General features: G+C 35.6%; 1 protein-coding gene across 8 annotated transcripts in view; it reads left to right on the plus strand.

Annotated features, from left to right (window-relative positions):
- Nucleotides 1-20,596, plus strand: part of ZZZ3 (zinc finger ZZ-type containing 3) — a 62,062-nt gene that overhangs the window by 3,044 nt on the left and 38,422 nt on the right. The window lies entirely within an intron of this gene.

Genomic DNA, 20,596 nt, shown 5'->3' on the forward strand with positions numbered 1-20,596 from the left:
AATTTGGGAATGTATCCTAGTATGGGCTTCTGTTCTACAGCTGAACATCACGTGACTGCTCTGATATTTATCATTGTTTCTTACATACTTTTGTAGTGAGATTCCAGTCTGCTGTCCATAGTCTTATACAGAATGAAGGCTTTATTTTCCCAATATTTCCAAGAGACCTAAAGATTTTTTTTGTTTCTGGTTCTTTCAGATCATTCTAGGTACTTTGATTAGGTTGACTTCTGGTCAGTAAGAGCTGTCTGGTTGATACAAGGTGGAAGGACTTTTACTCTGCTCTTTTACCACCTTGTTGGATAAGGGAAATAAGAAATGTTTTCTTAATGTTTCTGAAAGTACTCGGGAAGTTGAACAGAAGTCTTTGCAGTCTGCCCTTCTTCCAGTTGTGTGTTTTTTCTTCTTTTTTTTTAAATTTGTCTTTCACATTTGAAAAGGTGTCTTTAAAGTCTTCAGGGCTAATCTATTGGGGTTTGCTTTGTTTTGGTTTTCCCAAAAATGGAAGTCTGCATTGTGTGGGAACTGATGATACAGGTCTCTTTGGTCGTAAAGAACCAGATTTGCAAGAGAGAACTTATTTTTCAAGTGTTCAGCACTTGCTTATATCCATAGATTTACATTGTACTCACAGTTCTAGAAATGCAGTACTGTAAGACCTGTTGTTCCCTTTCTTTGGGGTTGCTTTAAACTTACTTAGATTATTCCAGACAGATATTTGTAGAAGTTGTCCTTAAAAACCTTAAACAAGAAAAATTCTGCCACCTCTGTAGGCGGGAGTGAAGTTGCAGAAAGTGAGAAACTTTCTCACTTCTGTAGGGAGGAAGTTTTTGGGTTGGTGGTGGTTTGTTGGTTTGGGGGGGGGTGTTGTTTTTTTTTTAAGTTTCCAAATTAAGTGTTCTTTGCTGGAAATGAAGCTGCTGATTATAAGAACTTGCTTCTGGTAAACTTTACACTAACACTTAAGTGTATATTGTTCTAGTTTTGAGAACATTGTAAATATGGTTTCTGCTTCAAAAAACTGCCTTAGTTGTAGAAGAACCATCATGAGAGTTTATTCTAGTTTTGTGAAAATCTTTCTGTTTGAGTAACTCGTAAAACACACTTAGGAAGTGCAGAGCTGAACATTAAATAGTGTGTTCTCTTTCTTATTGGATGCTGTTCTTAAAACAAAAAGACTTTTAAAAAGATTCTCTGATTAAGGGCAGCTTTGTAATCAAAATAGTCTGTTTTGGTTTTGTAGCACATAGTAGGCTGATAGTTTGTGCCATTTGTGTTAAAAATTTGTGTATTAGTTAACAGTTTGCATTTAACTGCTTGCCTTTGTACAAGCAATTTGTCATACAAGAGGTTTTTTGTATCCTCAGACAAAAAGCTTAGCTTAACTTACAATAACTGTTCTTTAAAGTTACTTTAATGTTTTGATGCTTATAATGAATTCAGTTAAACATAGAAACACAGAAAGGTCAGCTTGTCCAATCCTCTGCGCTTCGGAAGTATACTGAGATCATTCCCTCTGAGTTCCTCTTTGGGTTGCTTGTTTCAGCAGCTCATCACCCCATGGTTAAAATTCTACCTGATACTCAATTTAAGTATTTTTGCTTTGCATTAAGCTGATTGGTTTATGTCTTGTTGGTTCAGAAAACAGTTGATTCTCCTTGTAGTGATGTTTTATGTATTAGATTGCCATTAGCTGCTCTCCATGTTTTCTGCTTCATCATAGGACATAGGAATATGAATGTTGGCAAGATAGGCAATTTGATTGTCCAGGATTTTAAATTATGTTTTCACTAGTTCAGGTTTAAATACAACATTTAAACACAAACATTTGTTTTAATTACTGGGTGCATATGTGCCAGGCAAGCAATAAGAAGGATAAAAGCTTACCTTTTAGAGTATATGCCAGTAGTAGAGCAGTGGGATTTTGTCAGTCTCTTACAGCTTTGTCATGAGAACTACCTGATATTTGTCCCTAAAATACAGTGATTTGAACTTTGTTTAAAACACTTACTTTAGTTAGAAAATTTAAAAGTCAAAAAGGAAATTAATGTTCTTGAGAGTTTGCCTGTTAGTACAGAAATGGTAACATCCTGCTTTTTGTTGTTGTTTTTGTTTTCTTGTGGTGTGTGTGTATATATATATATATATGTAATTGGGGGGTGTGTGTGTCTGTATATATCTATATATATACACAAAAGATCCGAGTTTTTCAGAGCTAGTGAGTTTTTTTGTGAATTGAAGTGTCTCTGTAGTATCTCTAGTACAGGAAAGAAAAACAGGGATATAGCCCAAATTCAAAATTGGAGGAGCTATGCAACTGGGTTACTGTGCCACATACAAATACATTAAAGTGGGAGGAGAGTGGTAGAGCCTCCCCTGTATATTTGTGTTTGAAAGATACTCTGCCTGTACGGTAGTGTTGAAATTAGGAATTTTATCTCCACAGCTAAAGAATCTAGAAACACCAAAAATAGAAACTGTCAGAGAAGATTTGCCATGCTGGTTAGTTACTTAATAATTAAATGCTTTAAGGACATTTCAAATTGAAGGCACGCATTGAGTGGAATTGTGCAGGTGTATTTTCTGAATTTAATCCTGTTTAGTCTTTCAATTTGTGACCTGGATGATAGAACAAAGCAGATTTACTAACTGCCTGGACAGTACAAATCTAGGAGGGAATACAGGCATTAGAGTGTGAAATGGTCTTGACAAATTGGATGAGTGACCTGAACTATGTGGGATGCAGTTCAGTAAAGAGAAACACAAAATAATACGTTTGGGTAGCAACAATAAACTTAAATATGAGAAATAACTGGCTGGGCTGGGCGACAGTTCTGCAAATAAGCAGCTGTATCACAAAACGAACAGAAAGGACTCATGACAGTTCTATAAAAAACTAAGAGTCATACTGGGATATATGAATAGGATTGTTGTTGCGTGTAAGATATGAAATTCTTCTACAGTACTCGGTGTAAGGCCTCAGATGATGTACTGTCTCCATTTTTGTTACTTTACTTCAAACAGATTTGGACCAATTGGAGAGTATTTAGAGAAGAGTTGCAATAATGACCTTTAAGGAAAGACTGAAAGAATTGAACTTGTTGAGTCTATAGCAGAGATGGGGAGACAATAATAAGCTTCAAATGTGGTAAAGATTGCTACAGAGAAGAATGTAATAAACTGTTCTCTCTAGGTAGGGTAAGCAATAATGGTCCTAAAGAGCACAAAAGGAGATTTTGATGTTAGGAAAAACTTTCTAGCTCTATGGATAGATAATCACAGGGTTAAATATCTGAGGGAGGTAATGGGATATCTGTTGTTGGAAGTGCTCTACAAAAGGTTAAATAACCTCCTTCTAGAGGTGATTTAGGTATAGTTGGTCTGTCCTTGGCACCAGAGGTAGGATGACTTGTCAGCATTAGATCTCTCCACATTTTTATGATTTTTGTAATTTTGCTGGCCATGATTTAAAAAAAACCAAAACTTTGTGGTGGAGAAAAAAATATTTGTGATGTAACAGTTTGTAAGATTTAGTTAAAAGAAATAAATGATCAAATATATTCATTAAAGGGTTTTTTTTATGAAGCATTTATTAAGGACTTCTGTAATGTAATATTGAAAATAACTTTAATAGAGTCTTCATTGTAGATTTTATATCTTTGACTTACCTTTATGTGGTTTTTATGATCCAACAGAAATAAACTGAGCTAGAGTCAAAGTCTTTCAGAAGACTTCATTGAAGAGAAGCAAAGTTCGAAAGACTAAGTCTAGGGAGCCAGGGAATCAGGTGCACTTCAGGCTCTGAAACAGAGCAAATCATGCAACTTCACCTTATTTCTGTAAAATAGAGATAATAGTTATTATCCGAGAGATGTATTTTGAGGGATAATCATCACTTACAAAGTATCTTCAGGTTCCTGAAGAGTTTGTTATATAAATGTGATGTTATTTAAAATTGGTTTGTGTTCCATGAATTAGTAATAGATTTCAGTCTTTCATGCTCATTGCTGTGTAATAGTCACAATAGGGAAAAGCCTGAATAGGAATGTATGCTTTCTACTACATATACTACTTTTAAGCAAAATTTCTCCTTTGAGATTTTTTTAGGTGATTTAAAAATATTTGATTAAATTGGAAGAACTAACCTTGACACAAATGAGTTGTTAAAGCTTTTTAGGGTTAAAAGTATGGGACAATTTGATAAAACTGTGTTTTTAACCAAATTCAGTTTAATGAATTATTCTGCACTTTATCAATTCAAAATCAACTGCCTACATTCCATGTGACCTTGTTCAAGCTTTTCTGATTTTTGAAATTTGACAAAGCTGCCTTGGGCTTAATGACAAATGAAGGGTAGGCTCTGTGTCGCATACATATGTACCCTGTAATTAGGAAAAGGGTTAAAGTGAAACAAATTCTACCATATTCTCAACGTTTAAAAAGAGTATAGAGGATTTAGATAAAATAATGCTTTCAATCTATTACTGCCTAATTGTAATTAGGCTTTTAGGGCATTATTTCATCTCACCAATTATGTGGATAAAACTTTATATATACTTCAACTTCACAAGGTATCGTCATTCTGTTTGTTGTAATTGATGGGGAATTGGTCACTAAACCATTGAGAAACAAAGTGTTGGTAACTGACATAGCAGTGGTTTTTCATCCTGATGCAATGTTTGCTTACATATAGTTGCAAATGCAGCAGGACCTGGTGGAAGATAATTCTAGTGGTTTCATATACTTTATTTCAGTTAAATGTGATCTCAGAGCTGTTAATGAGAATCCTATTTCTAAAAATCAGTAATGGAAGAATGCAAACACTGTTCACTATATTAGAATGATGTCAGAAAAGGAATTTGTTCCTGTCCTCAAATATTTTAAGTCTTCCAGTGATTTTCCTTATACGTATCACTGCAGTACAGAGGCTTTTTTGTAGAGTATTATAAAGGGGTCACAGTATCTCATGCAGTAAGGGCACAAAGGCTTAAGTCTTAGGCAGAGACAGATGCACCTATTCCCTAAGCTCCACCTGAAGAACTGTAACTGAGAAGAAATTGTCAGACAGAACTGTCTGAAAAAGGCTGTTTTAACCTGGAGTTTGGAGAAGCATTTCTTGCAGAGTGGACTGGGGGAGTGTATAGGCAGTGACTGACTAAAAGACTTTGAGTGGGAATCTGTTAACATTACCGACAGATGCTGGGGTTTGTTTGCTTGTTTTTTTTCTGTTTCCAAGTATATAAAATTTCTGTGGCAACTTTAAAAATTGTATTTTATTAATCATTCTGAAGTTAGAATGTATTGGTACATGTTTTCTTTTCCACCCACTACCTTCTTTTCATTTACTTGCACTTTCTCAGTACATGTCTCTGAAAGAGTATAACTAGCAGCAAGTTTTACTGGTTAGGTATACAAGTTTATATTGCTTTTGTTAGTAACCACTCCATCTAAATTGTCACTTGAAAAGATTTGACAATGTTTCTGTGCTTTGCTATGCTGCCAGCAATGTTCTTTGGGTATTTCCTCAAAAGCTAGGCTTCAGTAAAAAGGAAGTTATAACCAGATGTTCTCAATTCTTTTCAATCCTCGGTCTTCAACTTCTCTGTATTTTCTTTAATTTATTTATTTATTTTCCCTTGGAAAAATAGGCAAAATAGAAAGCCACTACAGATTATGATTTTTTTTTTAAACTAGTTTTCTATTTTTAGCAGAATCATGGTGTTTATTCTGTCAATTTTCTGAAAATTCTGTATCCAGTGCATTGCAAAAAATGCAGAAAGGCTGAAAAAATTATTATTCACAGTATCATTGTGGAAGCTGCAGTAATGCAATTACTTTTCATATATACTTGCATAGTTTTAAATCCATCTGTGAGGAAGTGGTTTCTAACAGAACAAAGTGTAGTTATCTCATTTCTCTTCAGTGAGGTCAGCTGAGAATTTCTCTGGATCATATAATTGGGAAGCCACTGATCCTTTAAGAGGATTGCTAAGATACTTCAGATCGAAAAGGTTCTTCACATAGCTGCCATCTCACAGCTAGTGCTGAAAAGGACAATGAGAAACACTTACTCTTTGTATGATATTCTAGTGCAAATAAAGGTTCCCGCCCCAAGTGAAGTCTCTTTTTCAGATTTCTTTTCCTACTTTAGAGTTCATTTCAAGACTTTTTAGATGCTAAGTCTTATCTCAGTGTGGTTCTTGACATGTAGTTTGAAGGTTTTAGTTGTTGGTGAACTGAAGAGAATTTTGCAAATACTCAAGAATCCTCTAGTTCATTCTCATAAATGGATTGCTTTATGGAGTACAATTTGCTGTCAGGACCATTCAAATTATCCAAGTGTGTAAGTGTAAAGGAACAGATTTCTTGATGTTAAGATCTTAGTCTTTTGTTGTTGTTGTTTTATGACTACCCTTCAAAAAAGCCCCACACCAATAATATAGGTAATTAATTTCTTGTTAATATTTGGAATTTCAGTTATGTCACTCATGATCTGAAATATCCCTAGTTAATTACAGCCCAGGAGTGGTTTTATTGAAACTTCCTATATTGCATGAAGGGTTACTTTTTTTCTCCTGTCGAAATTCTGAATGGAGAGAGGGAGTCTTTTGCAGGGATGTGGAGGTAAAGGCAGGCCAGTTAATGTCATTTTATCCAGTGTGACTCATGTCTCATTGATTTTCCACTTGAGAAATAACTCTAGTGATCAGACCTTTGTGTCCTGCTTTTCGGGTATAGCTCATAATTGAATTTAGTTGCAGTTAGATGAACTGCCTTTTTAAAAAACTCTTGTTATATTGTTGTATGTCTGTATTTACTTGGCCCAAGAAATTCTCCCAAAGAAACCATCCCAAAAGGTCAGGAGATTCTCCATGAGAAACAGGAGAGCACTGGAGAGGCTTACAGTGTAATATCCTTGGTACCATTTTCAGTTTTGATTCATGTGTCACTATAGCTTTGTTGGATGACTTGTACCAAATAATCATGTGGACATTTCTTCTCATCCTGTCTGTTCTGTCAGTAGGCCTGGTTTGCAGAAGTGGCATGAGCTAGAATTTAAGTTCTGCTTGCTTATCCTCCCTTAAATGTGTCCTTTACTACACATGGGCTATAGTTACAGCTCCCCTAGTTGGTTAGCTCTTGCTACTGCTTTGAAACAAAAGTTTGTTTTTCTTTTACTTAGAAATTAACTTCTGTTGAAGTCTGGACTACTGTTTCTTTTTGACCTTTGCTGACTGTATTTTCCATAATGAGAAGACGTCAGAAAGAGCCCAAGGGTTTGAATCAGTAACAAATCAAAATATAGAAGGTCTAAATTTTTTTTTTTTCCTTTGATGCCTTTTTTGAGCCTCAGGTTCCATCAGCAAAGACTTGCATCAACTGGATTTCAGTGAAATTTTCAATAGAATTTTAACAGTTTTATATTCAAGTGATGAGTAAACCAGAATGAAAATAAAGTAAAACAGATGATTCTATGACCCCTGCTTTGCAGAAGCAGACATGAAGAATGTTTCCCCCAAGGTGTTCACAAGTCTGGTATAATATGGGTTGTAGCTGGGCAATACAGATAGATGGAAACAGTAAGATGGTTGAATTATTTCCTGTGCATCAGTTGTAAAATATTTTTATCCTCATCATGGAAGATTAAGAGTTCCAAGTTAAAAGAAGTGACTGCTTCTTATGCTTAACAAAGCATAAGGGAGAGCCTGAGAGTAAGGCTTCATGTTACAGCTAACCTGATCCAATGCTATCTGTCACCAAAATACATAGTTGTGACCCCTGCTTTCCACTGGCACCTGTGCTCATTTGACCATTACAGTAAGCCTGTTTGGGGAGCTAAACCAGCAGAAAAATAATGGCTCTTTTGTAGGGAGTTGTATTTTCTAAATCAGCTCATTGTGAGATGGGATTGAATACTAAAGCAAATGCATGGGGAAAATCGGGATGATGCGCCTGAGAGTTACAGGGGAGCGGGATTGCTCCTTTTTGTAGAATAAATCACTTAACAGTAAAATTAAACCTCACCTGGGAAGTCTTGTTGCAAAATTAAAGAGAGAATGATTGAAGGCGCACCAGAGCGTGAATCAACCCTGTTGGTAAGGAGTGACATGATAGATGGGTGAGGCTTTGTTTGCTGTTTTAGGAAGATAGAGGGAAAGTGGTGCCTTGGACAAAGCAATAAACTAAGGAAATGCTCTTTGGAGAAGTATCTAAATGGATATAAGTGGAACAGGAGTAGAGAAAAGAACATTGCAGTCATGAGGATGCAAAATGATGAGATCCTCATGGGAGTTACCTGCTTGGGGTAGCAGTGGAAACCTTTCTAAATCAAGGCAACAGCTGAAAGAGGGTTCAAACACTAAAAAAGGTGTTTGCCATTGGATCTTTGAACCTTTGTTGTCAGTGAATGTGTAACCTTCAACGTAGGCTCCTGGACTGGCACAACATACTTTTAACTATGATTCTGTTAACTCACACACGTATTTATGGTTTTATTTCTTTAGTGGCTGTTTAAATACACAGACATTGTAGAGTTGCTCTTTCTCACCACTGAGAGTGAAGAAAAAATGTTTTTAATGTTTTCCTCAGCTGAGCAAGGATAATCCAAACTGTATGCATGCAGAACTGCAGAAAGGAAGTAGTGCCCACCTTAGCTGGCACATGATTTAAGATGGGGATTTTCAGTCAAAATAAGCAGTTGTTTTAAATGTTACAAGATGGTCAGACTTGTCAATTTCAATGAAATACTTACAGAGTAGTGATATTTTAATAAAATTATTTCAGTGATTACAGAAAAAAACTCCTCTACTCTGGTAATAGTCTAGAGATGATACAGAATTGATGAGTCTTGATTTCACCACTGTCTTGAGTCAGAGTTGAAGGATCTCACAAAACTGAATGAATGAGTGATAAAATAGAAGCAGAAACTCGTTTTCAGAAATGTGAAGCTATGCGTGAGAGTAAAATAACTTCATGCAAAAAAACCCAACCCTGACTTTAAATCAGCTATTACTGCTCAGGAAAGTGTTCTGGTAGACGTTTCTGTGAAAACATCAACTCAGTTTTCACTAGCTGTCAAAAAAAAGTAAATAGTGTTGAGTATTATTAGAAAGGGGCCATACCACAAAACATACTATTCTGTGGTAAAAATCCATGACATACATAGGCCATGCTTTGAATATGATTATCCTGCACTGATCTGTCTGCTAGACTTAGTACAGAAAAAGGCAACAGGAATAATCAAAGGTTTGGGATAGCTTCTCTATGCAGAACACCAAGGAGATAGGCCAAATAAAATAACTGTTAATTCTGGGAGTGTACAGCAAAGGTATGTCCTCAGGTCTGCCATGCTGTACGTGGTCACTGTATTTCAGTACTTTCTTTGTTTCTAGATACAGATGAAACTAATTTTTAAAGGTATGGGGGGTTTATGTATTTTTTTTTCCTCACATTATCAAGAAAGGAATATGTTTAATTGCTTATTGCCCTAGGAGAGATAATATAACATTGAGTTATGAGGGCTTTGTATATTCAAGATACAGTGAAGGCTGCTTAGGGGCTATATTCTTAATGTATTTATTTTTCTTCTTTTATGGCTACAGAATTGTGCTGTGGGTAATACACTTGTTTATAGCTGAATAATTTCATATTTTTATACAGAAATTTTATATGTTCTCTAAGAGAACTGACAGACAGTTATTTTTTGATAATATTTTTAAAAAGGTTAAGCAGTCTTATGGATGGCATGTAAATTACATTTGTCAGGTTAATCCTTACTTAATACTTGATGTCTTCAGAGGTACTAAGGAGTAAGCATAACACTTCATTTGATATAGCACTGTTAAATTTCTTAGAATAGTTTGAAAAAACTGTGCCTTAGAAAGGGTCAGTAAGGCGTTTTTAGGACATCACTGGCAAACTGTAAATTATTTATAATTAAATAAAGCTTTGTAGAGTGTTCTGCTTGATATCTTTATAAACACAAATGTACATATGACTATCAAAGTGAATGTGATTTCTAACTTTGTAACTGCTTTTACTAATTATTTTCAAATTCATACTATAAACATTTGAAACTATGGCAAACTAAGAAAGCTAATGGTCAACTTGTTTCTGGTCTTGTAAGAAATAAGTATTTGGAGTAATCAGATCTCTATAACTGAATGTTTCAGAGGGATAAAAATTTGAAAAAAATCCATTTTATATTGTATTTGTGTAAATCAATATGTAGGTCCATAGTAAATAACTTAGCCATTTAGTCTAAGCATTATGTAATTTCTTCAAATCAGAAATTTTTAAATGTGTTGTCACTTGATAGAGCATGTGGGCAATCTGGTGTGCATTTCAGAGGTAAAGCCCACGCCTGTGGAGAGCGAGAACTTAACTGGAAGTGCAGATTTTGCACTGCTGTGATGGGTTAGCCATTTAGGAAACTGTCTGGCAATCTGCTCATGTTTGCTTAGGATAGGTATGGAAACTATATAATTCACATTCTCTGACCCAGCTTCTGGCAGCTCCTTCCTGTTGCCTGAATCTGTGATAAAATATGCTGAAGGTAGATGGTGGCTTTCTTTTTCTTTGTTCTTGTGCTTTGAGAAATTCTCTAGGGGCTGAACCTGGAACTTGAATAGCCTTTTAATGTTTCTTCAGTCTTTTTACCTGCTGTTACAGGGTAATTCTGAGGAATGGCAGGACGAGCATCTCCTTTTTATTTTTGGCAGTAGATAGTATTAAGAATTTTAGGTACCATAGTCAGACATATATTTTTATATAAAAAGTTAAATGCTCTAATTGTTATTTTATTAAAATGTGGTCATAGTTTGCACTGTATTATTGAATTACTAACTGATGAAGTATAAAATCAGTGAAATATTACTCTAGTCGTGAGTCCTATTGTCTTGAGACAAAGAGTGAAAGTCAAAACTGTCAGAAATTACTTCAGTTTCAGAAAACTAAAATGAGAAAAGGCAAAATGCTATTTAAAACCTTGGAAGTCTCACATGTTCTGTTAGGGTAGATAAAACTGCAAACATATACCTAGGTTACTAGTACTGAGTGTATACATTTGAAACGTCTATGACATTGTAGTTGAAAAGGCATACTTCGTTTATGCAGTAGCGTTCCATCATTGATGATACCATGGATCTTTTTTTCTTTTTTATTTATTCCTGGAAAAATGTATATAGGCAAAGTCATAAAAAGTGAAGCAGAAGGGGGAGCTCTGAGTAAAACACAAAAATTTTCTGTGCCAATAAAGAAGAAATACAATTGAAAGCATTAAGGAGGATGATTTAAAACTGAAGTTGCTGTGAGAATTGCATTGGGTGTCTAACCCTGCAGCCTTTCCTTTTAGCCAGGTTATGGGTCTTTATATCCATTTGTAAAAATGAAAAAGTAGAATTCTCTTCTACAAACACATCAGTGGGATAGCTTGAATGCTAAAAATTTATGGGAGCTCAAGGGAAGACAGAGAAAATCCATTGAAGTTCAGTAAATAGATAGAAATCACATATGACTTAAGAGGACCTTGAGCTAAAATTAGTTGGAAGCTGGGAAAGTATTGTATACAGCAGCTCTTCCCTAGCCATCTGCTTGTGGCTGCTGTTGCAGACAAAGTACTGACTGGGTAGACCTTTGGTCTGACTCAATGTGAGAAAAGAGGTTTGAAGTTAATAAAGTTTAAAATAATTTATTTGCTTTTGAAGTTAATGAGGAAGAGGTTTTGAAAATGGATAGTCAGTTAACCTACAAAGGGAATTGAGTATATACGTGCATAGGTGAGAGATATGTTCATGTGCTTAGGCGGTAATAGGTAAGTCCCTTTTGCTCTGTAAGTGTAGTGCAACATCTCAATATCTGGAGCATGGAACATATTTAGAAAGTGCTTGATAAAGTATTCGGCGAGTGGGAAGGGATAATAGAATTGGAATGAATTTTTCACTTTGTAGGCATTCTCTCATTTTATGCTTGAACAGTGAGCATAGTTTTGAAAGTAAATTGTCTCATGTAGGTGCAGGAAATTGTAAACTGAGTGTTGCAAAACAAAAGAACCCTGAAGAACAATAATAGTCAAAGCAGAATACCTGGGTGTTCCTGATATCACTAAGTTGAGTAAAGGAAGTAAAAAGAAAAGCATACAGAGGGTAAACTGTAATTGTATTTCAGCAATGTGTTGACAGGTTAATGGTGGGTTTAGAGTAACAGTGTAAAATCTGAGAAATGCTTCAAAATGCATTTTAAATCTATAAAACACATATATTCAACAAGTTAATAAGATACCTGGAGAAGAAACAGCTGATGCACAGTTGTACTGTGTGGAAAGTTTTACTGTTCTGGCTGAATCTTTCAAGATAATGAATTTGTGACTGAAAGATTAAGAAAGCATGAATCAGACTGGTCTGAGTTTTTACTGTTCCAAGGGCTGTAGAAACTGCAAAACTGATGAGCAAGCCTGCATCTAGATGAAAAATGTAAGTGGAGCAAGCCTAAAGATTATTTATCAGTGGTTATGCGAAAAGCAAAGACCTGTAGTTATGGTAGAAAATAAATACTTTTCTTCTGGGTTTTTTACGTGGTACTAATGGCATTTTATGCCAAAGTGTTCAAACAAAAAAAATGTTCATATTGAGAAAGTAAGCAGTAACTAAAATGCTGAGATTTTAAATGTAAATGCAGGCCAAACAGAACTTTCTTTGTATTTCCAGTTAGTAGCTTAAGCATAGGCAAGGTAGAAAACAGAAAACCCAGGAAATTAAATGCAATGTATTGTTTATCGGTGAGTGTACTGGCCTACAAAGACTTTCTGAGCAGAGTAAAGAAGAAAGCAAAATAGCAATCAAGCAAAACAAAATTACACATTATGCAATCACAGTCCTATTTGAATTACGTATGTTAGAATAAAAAAGGAAAATAGACCACTGTTGTACTGTTGATCGAGGATATTCTGGCCAGCTATCCTATCTGGAAGTAGTTGGATGTAGACAGAAGCAGCTAGAAAAAGTTATGTACTAGTTGAACTGGGACCACTCTTACAATAAAGTTTGGGTTTTTTAAATCAAGGCCTCTATTACCACTAGGTATGCTCTAATTAAAAGGAAAAGGTATTCAATATTGTTCATATTGCAAGTTTTGTTTTCTGTGCCTGGAGACAGGACAGCAATCAAACAAAGTGGCTGGTCACTGTTAGTTTAGAACTTTTTAAAAATCCACTTGCTAATGCACTTAAAGTACCTTCAATACTTGCCAGTTGAAACTTCAAGAATCCAAGTAGACTGAAATATGCATAATGGTGGTCTTATTCAGAACACTTAAATGCAGGCTAAACTAAGACTGAGAACATCAAACTATAGAGGGGTATGAAACCTCTCTGCTTAACAAGCTCAGTGTCAGTTGCAAAGCAGAATTTGGAAAGAATCTAAGAATAAATTGTAAGGTGTCGTTTGTAAGTGCTGATGTCTGCGGTTCTGTTAGGATGCCCAAGGACTGGGAGAAAATTTCTGTCTGCCTTCAAGTACTCCTGGGGAGACAGGCTTGTTCTCAGTGTAGGTGGTACTGACATCCAGCTCACAGACCAGGAATGTGCTCAAAACTGCTTTGAAAGACTATCTGCAATGACAAAGCTATCATGTGTGGCTAAATGTAGCTAGCAGTTGTGCCATGTATTAGACCAAACAGCAAAGAGGCAATGAAAATAAACCATACCCTGTACAGAAGGCTGGAAGAAAAAGTAGGGATGGATCTTTTTGCCACAAATCACTGTTTTGAGAACTGCAACAATGTTGAGGTTATAGCATAGAGTTGTATCAGTGAAACATTTCAACAGCTGTAGTATCTCAGACTGTTTCTGCAAAAAATAGATGTTTCTCTGCTGCTGTGCACCAGAGACTTGACTCTGTATAACAAAGTCAGTAGCCCTATACAATTTTATTAATATATCAAAGTCAGTTGTAACACAGTCATGAGCATTTGAAAGAGCTAGGGCTCTTAAAAATAACTGCCATCAAAAAGCAACATAGGGAAGTCATTTACAATTGGACTTGATGATCTTAAGGGTCTTTTCCAACCTAAATGATTCTGTGGTAGCAGGCTACTATAGTATTTAAATTCAAGGTTAAAGCATAATTTGTCTTATGAGCTAGTCCATTACTTTCCAGAGCCCCTAGCATGTGAGAACACATCTGTTTGGTTACATGGTGAGTGGTGCTACAATTACACCTGCAGTATCAGTTCATGTGGCAAGAGATGCCTGTAATTCTGGGAGCATGAAAATGCATCTGGACAGAAGACAATATAGGGCCATAGCGTAGTTGTGGCAAGTTTCATTTCTTTCGTTCATAGATGCCAAGGTAGTTCTGGATTCCCTCCCTGTCCCCAGTCTGTCCAGAATGTGTTTTAAGCATTTAGAGCCATAATTTAGATCAACCCTTTAGCTTAGGCAAGAAGGTGTTCCTCTGTTTGTTTACCATGATCACTAAGTAACATTTGAACCCCTTGGCCAACTTAGCAACCCCCCTAAATTTAGCTGGGAGTGAATATCTCAGAATTATAAAGAGTTTGTGGCTTCATGAAAGTTGGAGTGCCCTTTTTAAGGAGGATTGCAGTTTGAGCCTAGCAGTTACCTGTTATACGTGGTTTGCTAGCAATCTAGTCAGTTCATGTACAGATTGGAGTTGGCCACACCACCCTTGAGTTTTGGAGATGGCCAGAGGGAGGAACATGAAGTTTTTCAAAATGTTGGAGGTGAGGTGGGATATCTGGCAGAACTGGGTTGCATTTAGGACTACAAAGAGCCAGTCCATTGCATAGCAGTTTTGCTGGTCTGCTTATAGAATAACATGTTTATCTCCTAGATTGAGTCAAAAGTATTACCAGATGGAAAATAAGTGGTTAAAGCATTTTTCATGAATACAGATAACTGGAAAAACATCCTTCTCACCTATTCTTTCCCCCACCCTCCTTGGGGGACAGAGAGGATATTTTAAATTTTGATGAAAAATTGAGAACAAAACAATTTTAATTCTGATACAATACTAAAAATATTTTGTAGGAACTGTTGCATGCCTCATGCTCCCATTTTCCAAACTCTCTGGTTTGGTACTTGCCTTAGTACCCATGCAACAGCACTTCTAAGTACAACCCATGCAGAATACCTGATTGTATGTATGTAGTACTGCCCTATCTTGTACATCAGTGTTTGTCATTATGATAGCCTTCTGATGCTTATGTAGCTGATGCTGTAATTTTGAATATTAAAAAGTATATTAATTGGTTCATTTCAAATGCATGTCCTTGACTGAAAATCATCTGGGATAAAAATATATTCTATATAGTATTTCATACAATATGCACATTACAGTGTACTTCATAGGGTGGCATGTTTTCAGTCACTGTTCCAAAAGTTAATCAGACAGAGTAGATATTTCCAGTGTAGTATTCTACAAAAATGAACAGACTGGTTTATCTTGGGGCCTTTAAGAAAGTAAAGGAACACTGTTTTTCTTCATCAACTTCCCTTTCATCTGTAAGCTGTTAGCAGGATTATTAAGTGCTTGGTGACCCCTTACAATTGCAGCCTACCTGTAGGAAAAAAGAAATGTCTTTTTATGCTTGACATTTTGTGCATATTGCAATAATAACTTCATCAGGAAATAAATAATATTTTTCCTGTTTATTGGTGTAAAACTATGTTCTAGCTGTGGTTAAGAGATTAAATACTGTTGGAGTCTATTCTGCTAGAATAACATTTTGAGAAATGGTTACTGCAATCAAGTTAGTGTAATTAATTTTAGAATGAGCTTTTCAAGAACCTGTGAGATACATAATTTAATGTATCTCAGAGATGTTAGTCACATTTTTTGGTAATCCTGCACAGTAGATGTTTCTTGGATAAGAGCAAAGCTATTTAGCAGCTGAATGGTTTCACATGAAAAAAGCACATTATAATTTAGAGTGGGACTTTTACCTAGGATGATATAGTTGAGTGGGTAGGTGGGTGTGAGAAGGATATAGAGTGATCGCCAATAAGTGAGGTTAAGCATGATTCTTTTGAAATGGGGCATGGAAGTTATTTGTGTAATCTGTTTTTAGTTTTCTTGGTAAATTGATTGTATCAGACAACAGTTACTTTATTGACTGATTAGTAAGTTCAGTAAGGGTGTTTAGTTAAGGCTACTGTCTTTATTCATGCTAAATGCAATTGGTATTAAATGATGTCACAGTAATTGATCCTTTTTTGCATTTTTTCTAATAAGTTAAGATGAAGCAGTAGGTAGTGTGTTGAAGTGTGGAGTGTAGTTTATTGTTCCTAGGGCTGTGGTGCCACCTTACAAAGTTCACATCTTTACCTTTGGTTCTGGATGCGTGATCCCACTCTTGTACTGCAGCACATTGTCGTTTCATATGACCTACAGAAAAAATTGGTCCATCTGGACCCATCTAAAAAGAAAAAAAAGATAAGGTGATATTTTCACCTCAGACCTATGTGTAGACTAATTTCTTAGTATAGTTCCACAGATATTTGTGTTGACAGAGTTGTCTGTGACAGATAATTGGGATGGGTGCTGCAGTGATGAGTATAGATTAGTTGCGACTAGGCGAGATCCCAGATTCTGCCTGTCTGCTTCCTCCAATTATTCCCAGTTCCGGTTTCCCTCTTTCACAGTTGTGATCTTTCTGTCTTCTAGTAGTTCTTCAGGATTTCCAATCTGTCTCTTTCACCAGTCAGCATCCACTCATTTTGCTAATGTAGCTGCTCTTCTTACCTATCCATTCACATTTAGCATTCCCCTTAGCCTGCCTTCATCACAGCTCCACCAGGGTTTTTGTTATCTGGCAAATGCTTCTCTATGCCAAATTCCAATTTCTTACTCCAAATCATGGAGGTAGAAAAACTTCTTAAGAGAAGTCAGATATGTCTTAAGCAGTAAGATGGTTTAAAAAAATTTCCATGTTTGTGCACAGAAATGACTAATTATTTTGACTGAGAATTAAGGGGAGAGGCAGCAGGGTGGGAATGTCAGTCTGAAGCAGATGCTGCAATGTATGATTTCAGCACTAACTCTTAATTTGGCCACGATATAAGAAACTGAAAGCAGTTTAGGGTTTGTCGGCAAGGAGAAGAAATTTGATAGGGTGGATACTTTTCTAGAGTTCTGCTTACAGTTACACTTGTATAATTCATATTTAGTTTTATATGAAGTAACTTTGCAACCTTATCGTGGAAAGTTTGGCTGGAAAAGGGGTGATGCCTCTGTCATACCTGTCCTTCCAATAAATTTCCTAATGTAGGGAGCCCAGAAAAGTGAGAAATTCAGTGCAATCAGCTGTTTTGATAACCCGCTGCTGACTGGAAGGGATACAAAGGAACAGATGCACATTGCTAGTCATTGTCATATAACTTGCTATTTTGACCTTTTTCTTTATTTTGTGGCTTTAGAGAAAGAGGAGTCAGTGTAAGACAATAACGCAGAGGAGGAGGTTAAGCTTTTGTTTGTTTTCGCACATCCTGTTATTTAAGTACCTGATTCAGCATACTTGCTTATTTGTCCATTACTTCCCCCCCCTGCTCCCAGAAAGAACTAGGAACAATTTTTTTCTATAAGACAACTCTTTCTAAAGATTTTTTTTTTTTCTTTCTCTTACATAAGAATAGGTTTGTCTGGCCTGGTGAACCCATCCATTTTAAAGAAGAAAATGAGCATATTGAACTATCCGTTCCAGTTCTTTGCCAGTTTAAAGCGTGTCCCTTGCTAGTTTGCTAGCTTTTAAAACCTTTTAATTTTTCCTAATATTCTAAATTTTTCTTTTTTCTTTATTTTCTTTATTTCATCTTGCTCTCCTTATATATAAGATAAAGTAAATATAAGTAGTCCCATTCTGACAAACTGTATTTTGACCATGTGTAATATAATCTTACTGTGTCAGAGATGGCTGAAATCTCAGAGTAATTACAGACCATAGAGCCTCTTAACATTTATTTATTTTTACTTTTATTGCATTTAAACTTTCATTATAGCTTTAAGCTGCTTATTTTTATATATTATTTCAAGTAAGATTTTGTAATGTCTTTTGGTGGAGGTTATTTCTATAATTTGAAAGTATTGCTTATTTTGATGTAATGTAAAATCAGAAGAATGTAGTTCCTTCTCCAGAAAACTAATTTCTTGCTAATGTAGTTATGCTAAGCCCAGTATGTGTGGGAAGAGATGCTGGCGTACTCTAGATGTGATAGACTGGTGAATATAATTTGTTAAATGGAATTCATCCCTAATTTAGTAATACCACTTTGCTAGGAAGTGGTATGCTTTATATGTGGAGATAAACCAAAGTCCTGATAATCTATGTCTGTGCAGGTTCTCTTCTGTTCAAAGATGCTAATTTTTTTGTATTGGGCAAATACGTCTGTAAGGAATTGGATTCTGTTTACATAAATAGCTTCTGCAGTCTTCATTTTATACAATAAACTTCCCATTTTAAAAAATGTACTGTTTTAAATAACATACTACTGCTCTGCAGAGAATTTAAGAATTGCTGTGTTATACCACAGGCGTACACCAATTTTAATTATTAGTTCGTCATCTATGAATATTCTTTTATTTTCAGATACATGCTTAAGCAGTACTATGCATGCTTAAAATGTATGAAGTCTAATTGTGTTTTTCTGTGTCGCTGAAATAATGTGGTCTGGAGTGTAGAGCTGATAAGAAGAAAGGTGATGGTGTAATGATCAGGATGTCTCTAGGCAATCTGCACACAACAGCTTATTTAAGATACCTTCGGTGTAATTCTCTGTGGAAAATGCAAAACCAGAAGATGTAATTTCGCAACCCCCCCGCCCCCAAGGGCCATAGCATGAAGTACATACGGGGTCCTGCTGATGATTAAAGATTGTGTGCATACATGCTTAGTGCATGGCTGCAGTAATTGGTTAAAAATTTATGACATGCTTATAATAGAAGGTAACGACAAACAGGAGATTCGTGATAAGTGTTACACTTTTTCTTTGTTAAACCACTTTAATGTAGAAGACTGAGTTACAGATACAGGGTCAGGTCAGACTCAGGGTTTGTCAAATCTGATTGAGTCTTGGGAAAAGTGGAATTTAGAAAGAGGCTTGAGAAAAGCTGATTTTGGCTATTGGGTTTGTATCTGCACTAAGATAGACCAGTATCAAGTTTGTAGTGAACTGCTGTTTCATAAAATGTAAATAGTGGCCAGTGTCTCAGAGTGGTTTCTGAGAGATTCTGAAGGAACCAGACAATGATTATAGGTTCAGAAATATGGCAGACTTTGCTATATTCTTATGTAAAAGTCACAGTGATTTTAATTGAGTTCTATTAAGTGCACTGTAATAGCAGTCTAGAAAATCAATAGGTCAATGGAAGCAGGATTTCAAAATTAAATAGTTTGGGATGAGATGCAGAATAATTGAGTGTACATTGTCTCAAACTAGATAAATCATGCAGTCTTATAGTCTCAAATCACACCATATTATTGTCATTGATACAGATTTGTTTTGATTTGTTTTCTTTTCCAGAAAATGTTGTGCTTTTTGATATTAGATGTGTGTAAAAGTGATGTTTCTTCTGAAGTGTTACAATTTGAAAAAGATAATGTAAAATCTGACACAGATTTTTAAAAGAATAAAATACAATGTTTTAAAAAAGGAATATGCATTAAGGACTCCCAAGTTCTGATGACAGAAATAAGTATGGTCAAAGAGTCTTATGACTGAAATAAAAAATTCTGCAATATTCCTTTCAGCCAGAGGCAGGCAAAGTCCCACAGATCTAGAGCAGAATGAAAATGAAACAGGAGAGGGCAATTATATATGGGTCACATTTGCTCTTGTAAATGGTAACTACACCAATAACAGATATTGTTTCTGAAGTAATTTTTTAATTTACTGCAGTATGGGACTAGAGAGTCCTACTGCTATCAGGTATCCACAGTTGCAATATCTGAACACTGGAAAAAGTTTTAATCTTTATCACCATGCAGTATTATCATTGAACATGAATGGAAACTGATTGTTAGACGAGACTCAGAAGAACAGGAAGAGAACAGATTATTTCTCTTCAATAAGATGATGATGCATTATACTCTAGATGAGATAACTATAGTGTTTTCTAAGGTTGAATTGTGAAAGGCTGTAGCTATTGTCCGTTATCATAAAATAGTGACATCAAATAACTATTGGAGGCTTTTTCCTGTTGCAAGGGTCTGTTCTTCCCCTCAAATACACAATTTTTTTGTTTGTTTAATGTTGTACGTAATGTTAATACATCCATCATAAGTACCACATATATATAAAAAGCACCACCACACAATTACAGTAGAAGCTTCCATTGCTTTGCTGCTTTCAGGTCTGTATGCTGATACACCCAGTATGTTCATATATTGACCTCTTTATTATTTCTTTTCTAGCTTGGGGCCACATTGAACATACTTTTTAACTATGTAGGTGTTTCTTAATTCTTGGGTTTCCTTTAAACAATCAACTTGTACTTGGTTCCCAGATAGCCACTACTGGCTTAACTCATTGGAGAAATTGGTTATTCTGCATATTTAGGAAGGAGTTTCCTCATTCTGCTTTCTT

Source organism: Buteo buteo, chromosome 10, assembly GCF_964188355.1.
Source record: "Buteo buteo chromosome 10, bButBut1.hap1.1, whole genome shotgun sequence".
Lineage (NCBI taxonomy): Eukaryota > Metazoa > Chordata > Aves > Accipitriformes > Accipitridae > Buteo > Buteo buteo.